Below are 9071 nucleotides of genomic sequence, written 5' to 3' on the forward strand. Positions count from 1 at the left end.
AAATAAATTCGATTATGGAAAATAGTGATCCACTAAAAAGCATAGCTTGTCGGACGTGGATCGCTAGACAAATAATGAGTAAATTATATACTATTCTATAACAATATACATGTAATTATTTTGAGATACACCGGTTGGGAAAAAATATAGAATACCAATGCTAGTGCCCGGACACTGCTCACTGAACCACGTGTACCGGGAAAATATGACAAGGACAACACGTTCGTACACACATTCGATTACCCACACGTATACACTGTAAGACGCGAGACAGTACCGAGAGAGGAGAGAAGACGGTAACAAAACAAAAATCGACGCAAAAATCGACGCAAAAGTTATCAATTTTTAAAGTTTTGGTGTTGTAATGACTGGATAAGGAGACTATTTGAGTTCATGACGTCATGTGTGGACAACAACATAAAGAAAATCATACAGAAAATTCAAAAAAAAAAATTCATACACATTCCATCAACTTGATGCCGACATGCAATATATGTTAAGGATACAGTAACATTTATTATTCCTCCTGCTTTCCGAAAGCGGTTAGTGAAGTGCTTTTTCATAAAAGTGAACGCATATTGAATTTTCTTTATATTTTCTTTATATCGTTGTTCACACATGATGTTATAAAATCAAGCAGCCTGATGAGCTCTGCTAATGTTGCGGCTTTCACTCAATCCACATTTTTCTTGGTTTTTTTTGTTTCCTTTAGTTTTTTAACAAGTTGTGTGGACTATAACTATTTATTAGTGTATCTTTACATTATTCATACTGTAGTTCTTTCTTTTTGGCACTTTTCTCACTGTTCAGACAATTTCCCTCTCGGTAGAGTCAAAATCGAAGAAACCGTATTGAGAGTTTACTTCAAATAGAAATGTAAGAGAAAAATTGCGTTAAATAAGGAAACATCAACCAAGTCGTTGTCTACAACTATGACAACGTTCGTTTCAAAATGTGTATTGAGTATCATGAACGCACTACTTGTATAACTTCTCACATAGGTGCAATATTGTTAACATTTTCACCAATTCATTTTTTTTTATCTTTTCGACTCCGACCACAGAAAATAATGATTATAAAGTTAGATGGTTTCCTGTAAACAAGTAAACATCCTGTAAATAGCCTAGTCATTGTTTGTTATAGTCTGTGCGTACCAAACCCCTTTAATTATCAAACCTTAAAGGTAATTATCAAGCATCCATCATAACCTGATAAACTCATTCCTACTCATTAGTATCATAAGACTTCCTTTGCAATTAAGTCACAAAGAGACATTTCGAAGTTGCGAAACGCATTGCTTATAATAGTACTAATCCTCGCTAATGGTCGGAAGGGCTTCCTTTTCGTGTACAGTTCGCCGCTTGTCTCACGCGATTGGTAAATTAAGCCAGACATGTCAGGAGCGTCATATAGAGATATAAAGATTGGTATCAGTTAATTGAACAAGCAAGCAAAAATAGAAAATAGTTCTTTCACCTGAATCCCCCTGGAAACCAGGAGGTATACACACCTTTCTTCGTGTACGTATTTGCACAATAATACTGATATCTTTAGATGCAATGAACGACAGTACACGTGTATGCGTATATCGTTTAGGAATACTATATAATGATATAGTGCATAATTTTTGTGTGTGGTGTTTGAGCGTGTTTGCTTGCGTGTGTGCTATCAAATTGGACTTAATTGGACTTCTCTTATGTTAAAAGAAATACCACTTTCGGTGCAGCGTAAGAAATACCGTATAGGCCTATGCATTACATTTTTTCTTTTTTTTTTCTTTTTAATTGAGAAGTCTGCATCTCACGTCAATACTTTTTATTTTTCACAACACGCAAGATTTCAGCATCATGCACGATTTCTATGATTACTGTCATGCTGTCTTGATCAATACTTGTCACTATTTTCGCCATGTTTACTAAGTTTATCTTCACTTTGTATCTAATGAAATTTAGAAGAGATGACCTAACATTAATTCGAGAAGACAAAGAAAGTAACCGAAAAGCAACAGTAACGCGTAGAAAAAAAAGAGTTTTTTTTTTTTTTGTATAGGAATTATAGCTGGCAAGGGTCCTTCTTGCTTAAAAAATAATATGTATAACAACGGACATCAGAGATTTCTGTTATAGAAAGGTTTAATCATCATTGATGGTAACATTACTGAAACCAATCCAGCGTGTACCAGGTCTCGGTATAGCAGATGCGAATAAATTCGGGGATATTTCAAGCTACTTGCACTGTATAGAACTGCAGGAGTACCAGAGAAGAGAATATTAGAGGTTAATTGCCAGAATGTTTTTATGATACATTTTATAATTTCAATGTAGAATATTGATGAGAAGAATGTAAATATTGAGTCTTAAACATAGTGTCTTTTTATCACCTGTGTATATTGTGCATTCATCACCAAGAAGTATTCATCTGTATCATTATGTTCATGTATTTTTCCTAAGTTGTCAGTTATGAAGCTTGATTACAGGGCAAGCTTCTTGTGGTATATATCTGTAACAATATTTAGTGTTGATAGCTTTAAAAATGTATTGAAATCAACAAAATGAAGAGTTTCATCCCCAAACAAGATCTCTCGTCACTTAGAGATAATCAATTTGAGATTAAAGCTGCTTAAAACAAAGAAAATGATAAAAATAAAATGTGGGATATTTTTCATAACTTCCAGAATATTCTTTCTTATGCAATTGTACCATCACTGGAAAGTCATCTGCCCTATCTGGTTGTCTATAGATTTACTTCGAAAAAATCAATGTTTGACTTGTATGGCGCTTAAACCGTTTCTATGTAACAGAAACCCTTCAAATTTTGATACGATTACGATAATATCACCTTAATACGCACGGCATTTTCATTATGTCATGAGTATTTACATAATCCATAATTATGAAAATTGGAATGATATACAATGGAATTTCATCATAGTGATTATAGAGCTAGGATTCGCGTAAAGACATGACAGTGGCGTTATTTCACAATGGTGCAGAATGTGTATCATTTCCCTGAAATATATACGGCATTAGCTGCATCCACATAAACCGAATGAGAACTTCTTACTTCGACATGCACGCGATACTACTTTAATATCAACCGTATACTCTTATCTAATCCCAATCCTACCACTTCCAACAAAAATGAAAGGCAGTTAAAAGCCATGCGGTGAAGAGAACCGCCCACAAATCATTTTACAGCGTAAGTATACATGATGTATTGTTTTACAAGGTAAGGGAATATTTTTTTACAATTAAACATCCAGCATAGTCAGTAGCAGGCACTTCTTCATCAAATGAGTTGATGAAAAAGTAATAAAGTTACGAAAGTTCTACTACACCATATTTTCATCTTGTGACAATGTTGATATTCTTTGTGTGATGTTCAGAGTAGAAGGTCTAATTCCTCGAAGGAAGCTGACTTTTCCGTCAGCTTATCGTGATTTATGCTTTGCATCAAGCAGAAGCTAATTGAGAAGCGTTTCATGTCATCAATGGCTTCGTGAGATTAAAAGAAAGGAAAATAAAAACAAAAAGAAATGCGTAATCTTCGGTCTTCGGAACGGTAATGACGCGGATCGAAATGGGCTTACGCCTCTGCGTTTGAGAGTACCGATTTATAATGATATCCGGAGAGGTGTAACGAGCCGGGAAGTAATCATCATTTATTGTGGTCGGATAGCCAGCTCGTTTTCAGTCTTAAGTGTACGTTTTATGAAATAATCTCTCTCATTGACAATGAAATAGACGATTTCCCCTTAATCCATTATTCGCAGTGACGCTTGCTGCGGCAATTCCAATTACCAAATCGTAGGCTTAGGAAAAGGCAACGACGTAAGGGGCGCTGCTTATGACGTAAAGACGAAGCTCTGAATCATTAGGGAAAATATTCCGAATTCAAATCTTGCCAAGCGGAAATATCCTTGGAGACTGATCCAGCAATTTAACATTGTGCCTGACAAAGAAGCGGTAATGAAAACGGTGGGGAATAGAAGCAGACCTATATAATACCCAGGAAGAATAGTGTTTACGCATTATAAGACGAAGCTTTGAATCATTAGGGCAAATATTCCGAATTCAAATCTTGCCAAGCGGAAATATCCTTGGAGACTGATCCAGCAATTTAACTTTGTGCCTGACAAAGAAGCGGTAATAAAAGCTGTGGGGAATAGAAGCAGACCTATATAATACTCAGGAAGAATAGTGTTTACGCAGAGGACCTGTGGTAGAAAAAACAAACAAATAAAACACAACAACAACAACAACAACAACAACAAGCTTATCATCATAAGTGGATCATCCCTACTTAAAGGACAAGTCTACCCTCATATACGTAAGGATTGAGAGAATGCAGCAATATTAGCAGAATACATCAGTGAAAGTTTGAGGAAAATCGGACAATCTGTTCAAAAGTTATGAATTTTTTAAGTATCTGTGCGGTCACTGCTGGATGAGAAGACTACTACGGTGTATGATGTCACGTGCTTACAACGATATAAGGAAAATAAAAAGAGAATTTCACAAAACTTTACTTTTTGAATAAAGTGCATACTTATTCGACTTGTTACTGACGTATATTAAGGGTAATAATATTCCCCCTGCCTTCTGACAGAGAGAAGTCGAGTGTTCTTTTGTTATGAGAGAAAAAATGGAAATATGTTAAATTTTCTTCATTTTCTTTATATCGTTGTACACATGTGACATCACAAGCTATAGTAGTCTTTTCATCCAGCCTTGGCTGAGCAGAAACTTCAAAAATGCATAACATTAGAACGGATTGTCCGATTTTCCTCAAACTCTCACTTACGTGTTCGACTAATATTGCTGCATTCACTCAACTCACATGTCTGTGAAGGTGAACTTGTCCTTTAATTGCCCCTCCCCCCCCCCCCCATCCCCGACGACTAGATTATTTTCCGAGTTGTGGTTCAGTGGTTCCAGCAATGGACTTCACATCTGAAAAAAAGACCGGGTTTTGATAGTAAAGGTTAAAAGGATACATAAAGACCTGCCATTAAAGTGACGACATGAAAAGAAATCAAACAAACAATCCATCCAGTTGGTGTAAATCCATAAAGAACAAACTAGTCAGAAATGTTTTCCAGTAGTCAACGTCTTCAATGTAAGGCATATCGAGTTATTAAGAAAAAAAAAACGCAATTTAATATTAAGTAAAGAGCACAATAATACCTAATGAGATATCCGTATACCATAAGTCATTATACAATACTGTAAAAATAATGCATTATCGAATTATAGGGATGGTATCCAGTATTGGTGGAAATGAGGATTAAGCTTATAACTTTTTGCGAGATACATTTTGTACCAAGAAACCGCTTGTGAAATAATACAGAAAATACCATTCTAAGAGCAATTCAAAGTTTATTAAGTGAAAGTCGGTTTTGAAATGGCTGACACATTCAAACACAAAGTAAAACAAAGTGATCCTAATATAAGGTGATTCCCTTCTTTTACTAGGATCGATCTTTTATGGATATCTCAGCCATTTCAAAACAAATTTTCATCAAATAAACGTTAGGTCCCTCTTTGAATAACATGCTCTTCATATTTTATACGAGGTTTCTCATTATCTCAATAAAAATGTTAGAAACCTGAAATTAGGTGTCAATCAAAACAATACGATCCCTTTTGTTATCATCACTATAACACTTTTACTATTGCTAATGTCAATAGTCTTTTTTATGACATTTATATATATATATTTTTTCAGTTCAGTTTCAGCTTAGAAAGCAACATCAAAATACAATACAAAATAACAGTGGTTCAATCATTATCATCTATGTAGATATTCAAGGAAATAGGAGATCAAATGAAAATAAAGGACAAGTCCCCCTCCATATACATGTGGTTTGAGTAAATGCAACAATATTAGTAGAACCCATCAGTGAAAGTTTGGGGAAAATCGGGTAATCCGTTCAAAAGTTATGAATCTTTAAAGTATGTCTGCGCAATCACTGCTGAATGAGAAGACTACTACAGTGTATGATGTCACATGCGTACAACGACATAAGAAAAATAAAAAGAGGATTTCACAAAACTTTACTTTTTAAATAAAGTGCACATTTCTTCGACTTGTTACTGACGTATGTTAAGGGTAATATTATTCCCCCTGCCTTCTGAAAGGGAGAAGTTGAGTATTCTTTTGTTATGCGAGAAAAGTGAAAATACGTTGAATTTTCTTTATTCTTTCTTTATATCGTTGTACACACGATATCACATGCTATAGCAGTCTTTTCATCCAGCCATGACTGAGCAGAAACTTAGAAAATTCATAACTTTTGAACGGATTGTCCGATTTTCCTCAAACTCTCACTGATGTGTTCTACTAATATTGTTGCATTCTCTCAACCCACATGTCTATGAAGGTGAATTTGTCCTTTAAGACATGAGTTCCCGCATATCACAAGCCAATGTTACATGGTTGTTACATGTTACAGTAATAAAAGCAATCACGATATTTATTTTATCTCACTTTTTTCTTCATTTCATTTCATTATGCTTTTAACTTTAGGCTTACACTTAATCTCAGAGAATAGATGGTGCAGGAGTTAGCTAGGAGCTACCAAACCTTTTTTTTTTCGCGTCAAAACATAAAGTTATCTCAGGGAACAGTGTATTTCGTGTCAGGTGTCCTTAAAGGGGATGGCTAGTAACTGATCAGTGGGAATGCCTGGAGGCTGATTGTTCCAATCCTTGTGGGATTCATTTAAGAGTACATTATCTATTGTTGTATGAAAATTATTTGCTTCAGAATGGTCTCATATTCAAGTAATGTGCATGCAGTTCAATGTTTCCAGGTTAGCATGCCTGTACAGTGTCGGGCGATCGTTAACGATCGCCCCGACACTGTACACTGAAGATGAGACCATTCTGAAGCAAATAATGTTCACACAACAATAGATATATAATGTACTCTTAAATGAATCCCACAAGGATTGGAACAATCATCCCCCAGCATTCCCATTGATTCCCACTGATCAGTTACTAGCCATCCCCTTTAAAGGGGTCATATAGTTTTGGTTGAGACCTAATTTCAAGTTTCTAACATTTTTTTTTTTTTGTGAGAAAATGGGAGACCTCTTATGAAATATGAAAGAGCATGTAATTCTATAAGGAATTCAACGTTTATTTGATGAAAATCGGGTTTTGAAATGGCTGAGATATCCAAAAAAGAGCAATTCTAATAAAGTGTGGGACCCACACTTCATTACGATTGCTTTGTTTTACTTTGTTTTTGGATGTTTCAGTCATTCCAAACCCGATTTTCATCAAATTAACTTTGAATTCCTCTTAAAATGGGATGCTCTGTACTATATCAAAAGTGTTTTCTTGGTATCTCGCAAAAAGTTAAAAGCCCAATTCTCATCTCCACCAATACTGTACTATCCCTTTAACAGTGTTCATACACATTATTGTCAAGTATTTAATGGACATCGCCTTCATGCACAAGCGGCATATTAGAGTAAAAGATATAAAAGTATTGTCAAAATTACAACCTACTCTGCACGGTAATGCATGATTCTTAATTTCTCTGTGATATATTCCAAGAGTTCTTACCCTATTGTATACACGTACAAGAATCTGATATATTTCACTTCAATCTCAGCAGCGGAGAAGGGAGAAATTTAGCTTGGTCGAAGGCAACGCTCTGACAATCAGCTTAAGTGAAGGGCGCCATCACACGCCTAGTGCACTTGGAATGTGGAAGTTTGCACTGATCGCAAAACTCATGACCTCCATTACAAGACACAAACAGTGATGTTTTTTAATAATACAACATCAAGAACATCAAGTGAGGTATCGCTGGAAATATTTTCTTTTGCGCTGATGATGGATTTATTTCAAAAGTTTGGAAATGGCGTTATAACCCATTTTGCAATCAAACTCTTGATTTTTGTGTTAATGTCGCCTCTTAGAAATGCGCGTATCCATAAACAAAATTATGATGACAAATACTAGTAACACCAGGACACCCAACGCCATGTAAGATCCACAAACAGTAGGGCCTACTTAATGTTTGATTTGTTTTTTAATTTATATAAAAAAATAGTATAGCCACGTTAAAGAGGAATTCTAGTCCCGATAAGTTAGTCTGATAAGAAAGAAAAAATCTTACGAGTAGGCCCTACATCAGGAAAAATTTGATCCAGAATGTAAATCAAATAATGTATTGTATAATATAATGTATAATTCATTTATGCATTATATAGGCCTATGATATATACTTGTATGAGAGAGAAAGAGAGATATAGACATAGATATATATAGGCCTATATATAATACATGAATAATGGGATTGATAGTTTACTGTTTTGCATCCACAATTTCATCATTGCGCAACGTATTACCTATTGCAGTTTATTAAATATTTCTCCATTATCATGACACGCAACCCCAAAAAAAGTAAATAAACTTCCAAAGAAAGAGAAAAATATTCCCTACAGAACGATACAAAAATGACTAAAAACTCGGATAGGAAATTAATAAGGAAGATAATATATATGACATTTTGAAATTTCACACTTTTTTTCAGAAAAGATTTCGTGACCAGTCCTTTTGAATATTCAAATCAGCAAGTTGACGATGTCATGCTCTCACAATTTCTGTTTCATTTCTTTTACAGAAACTACAAAAAAATCTCATATCAGCTGTATCACATACAACTTGATTTGAAACCTCTCAGAATAAAAAAAAAAGAAAAAGTATCACCTCTGATATATCTTGGTATGGGAACATGCTTTATAATAACTGAATTGTAGGCCCTATTAGCTAAAAATAACAATTGAGTATATGAATATAAGAACGACCCAAGTCCATGGGAGACCATTTCGAGTAAACTTACAAAAAAAAATCATATCTTTTTTATTTGTCCAATAATATTCTATTTAACTGTGATGGGAAGGCAACATTGTATATACAAATTAGAACATATATTATTACGACAATTAACATTTACATTAATTGTGGAGAGACCATATGGACTTGGGTCGTTCTTTGATTCATAATTATACATGATATTCTGCAATAGAGATGAGAGAAGGATGAGAGAGGGCG

This window comes from Diadema antillarum, unplaced genomic scaffold (assembly GCF_040938485.1).
Source record: "Diadema antillarum isolate AM-2024a unplaced genomic scaffold, OU_Dant_1.0 seq00000793_RagTag, whole genome shotgun sequence".
Lineage (NCBI taxonomy): Eukaryota > Metazoa > Echinodermata > Echinoidea > Diadematoida > Diadematidae > Diadema > Diadema antillarum.